The sequence below is a fragment of the Chinchilla lanigera genome, unplaced genomic scaffold (assembly GCF_000276665.1).
Source record: "Chinchilla lanigera isolate Chin_1 unplaced genomic scaffold, ChiLan1.0 scaffold00052, whole genome shotgun sequence".
Classification (NCBI taxonomy): Eukaryota; Metazoa; Chordata; class Mammalia; order Rodentia; family Chinchillidae; genus Chinchilla; species Chinchilla lanigera.
The window spans coordinates 1,110,601-1,113,715 of record NW_004955453.1 but is presented as its reverse complement, the minus strand read 5'-3'; the positions used below and the strand labels follow the sequence as shown (position 1 = coordinate 1,113,715).

General features: G+C 49.1%; 1 pseudogene; it reads right to left on the bottom strand.

Annotated features, from left to right (window-relative positions):
• Positions 1-3: 3 nt before the first annotated feature.
• LOC102029934 lies at positions 4-2,057 on the bottom strand (annotated as a pseudogene).
• Positions 2,058-3,115: the final 1,058 nt, after the last annotated feature.

Below are 3,115 nucleotides of genomic sequence, written 5' to 3'. Positions count from 1 at the left end.
TGTGTAGTCACGCTCTATGGTTAGAATGACAGCTTGTACAAAGTACAAAAAAACCAGAAGACACATATGAACACCAAGCTCTTCCCCTCCTTCTGCAACTGTCTCAATGATGTTCTTCATCACTTCGGCAGGCCCACATGGGTGAATGGTACACGTAGCAGGTGCTGGGAGATGAGGGTGATTTTCAGTGTTCCCTGTTTTCTTCACATGATCTGGACTGATGTCTTTATACATGTGCTCAACTGTTAAAGGTTGCCGTTGCTCATCATAGGCAAACAACCCTAGTCCTGGCGTCTGGTAATATTTATCATAAGTGATGTACACGCTGCAAGTTCTGGTCTGTAAAACAGCATCTTGACCTCCTGGGTCAGTTTTAGCTTCACAAGAGTCTACTATTTTCCTTGCATCTAGAGTAGGCGCATCTGTTTCCAACAATCCACTTTCCGCATATTCTTCCAAGTTTGCAGCGTCTCCTTCGTCTTCCTCTTCTTCCTCTTCACACAGTGCCGAGCAACCTTGAAGTTTTATACAGTCCTTGTTTTCCAATGTAATCTCCTTAGCTGCATCAGTTACTCCTGCAATCCCTGTGCTGTGATCCGTATCTACCCATCCCCCATCATCACCATCTTCCTCAATGATAGCTTCCGATTCTTCTAAATATCCCATCTGTTTGCAGCGTTTGTAGCATGGCACATTTCTGATTACTAAAAATTGTTTGCCCGTTGCTGGGTATGCCTTCACTTTTAATTCTTCCCCTGCAGCCCATTGCCACATTGGGAGTGGTGGACTAAGTGATCTCCAGCTGCCACAAACTTCTGGGGTCATTGCACCTATTTCCTTAAATTTTGATTCCCCTCACCTTCTCAGCAGCTGTCTCTTCCCTTTTGCTTCATTCGCACCGCTTCTGGTTTCCCTTCTTCCCCTCACTCATTCTCCCTAGCTCTGCTGCCACCTGGTCCTCGCGTGACACTTGACTCCCCTCACGTGACCCGAGAAGGGTCGCTCTGGGCGGGATCTGCCGCCTCTCCCCTCCTTCCGGAAGCCGGGACACTGAGCGCGCCTGCGCAATGGGCACCGATCCGGCTCTTCCCTACTAGGGACCTTATCTTAATAGCAGGCCTGGGTGCACAGGATTTTTCGGCTTTGTTTCTCTCATAGCGTCCCCGCCTATGGAACCTAAAACTCGGAGCTAGAGTCTATGACGTGCATTCTTCCACTTTCAGGATGACTTTTGTCAGTCAGTATTTGTAGGCGGTTTTTCCACTGCGGCACATGATTGCGTGAACTCTAACTCAGGATACATTGAGGGTTCTTTGCCCCAGTGATATCGTGAGATTTCAGGAGCCTCATGGGGGGTGTTGTGGGATTCCACGTTCTCCTCGTGGTTTTTCCAATCTCCCCATCAGGAAGACTCATCTGAAGTGCGGACCGCCTCTCAAGCAATTGTAGCAACCAGGTCATAAATTTTCTGCAAAGAACACTGCATTTCCTACAACCGCTTCTCCTCCTCCTGTTGCCAGCGTGTCCATCGTGCACCTTCCTGATCTTACAGCACACATCTCCCTTCCATCTCAGGGCTCCTACCGCTGCGGCCGGAACAGCTCACCTCCCCAGTTACATCACTGTTCGGTAATATAACTCAGCTTGATTCTGTCCAGTTCACTCCCACAGACGCTGCACTGAGCTAGAATCTGAATATACTGGGATGTGTAAGGCAGGGGTCTAGGCCCCTAAGGAAGTCTTAGGAGAGAGAAAGTGTCCTGTACTTCATGGACTGTTGGCAGAAATGCGGGTTTCTGAGATTCACCTGCAATGTGTGTTTCTGAGATGCATCTGCAATGTGGTCCCTGAGGATGTGTCTGCAATCCACAGCTCTAAGATGCCACACCATCTCAGCTTCCCAGTGGGTCATCTTCTTTGCTCGCGTATGGGCAGGGCCTGTGATTTGCGTTCAGCTAATCAGACTGTACGGCACTAAAAAGATTCCACCTCCACAGACTCAGCTGAAGGTTCTCACTGGGGTCAGTGAGGTCAGTGTCCACCTTGAGAAAGCCCATATTGTCAGGACCTTCATGCTTTAGGAGCTGAGCTGACAGCCCATGAAAAACCAAGACCCCCACAAGGAAAGACCATAAGAAATAAAATCTGCCACGGTCCTGAATGAGATTAGAAGTGAGTAATCACCATACGAGAACACAGCTCAGCTACCCTCTCCACTGCAGCCCTGTGAGAACTTGAGCAGAGGATCTACTGAGTACAATGGGACTCCTGGTTCCCAGGAGCTGTGAGATAATCCGTGGGAGAGGTTTTAAACCACTGCACTTGTGGTTACTCGTTATGCAGCAGGGAATAACTAAGATGCGCTCCTGGGCAACGTGAGGGGTGACAGCTGGAGTCTGAAGACATTTTCGTCTTGTTTAGTTCCCCTGCTGAGAAATCAGAGATAGAAAAACTCTGACACACACACACACACACACACACACACACACACACACACGCACACACACAAACTCACTCCACTGTAAATCATTCTACTCTTCCTAGTGGGGAGGAGGACAATTCTTAAACACACTAGCACTGTGACATTCTCTCCAGCTTGCTCGGTGAATTGGGACAAGAGGTTTTCAAAGCCCAAGCAGAACAAATCAACTCCTTGAAGCACAGTATTTTAATCAGAAACCAGGTCCGCTTTGACGCTAAAAGTGGAGATCTACAGTTACTGTCTGAGGTGGATTTGATTTCACCCACTATTCTAGTTTGTTGGAATAATTTTGCATTTGAGCCATTCTACCGATGCTTCCTTCTCAGACGAGCAGTGTCCCACCGTGAGTTCTCGGATCTTCTCCCCCACTCCAAGGTGCATGAACATGTCTTGGCAGCCACTCCTGTTGGGGTTGAACACAAGTTCAAAGTCAGGGGCGCCCTGTAGCCCAGTACAGCCCCAGGTTGCAGGAACTGGAGTGCAGCGTTCGTTTCCAGGCAGACATGGATAGAATCAGATAGCAGCCGCTCCCCTGGGCTGCTGCCAGTGTACGCATTTGAAAGGAGGTGTTGGAAGAGACCAGAAGAGCACACCTGTAATCGCAGCACTCTGGGAGGCTGAGGCAGGAGGATT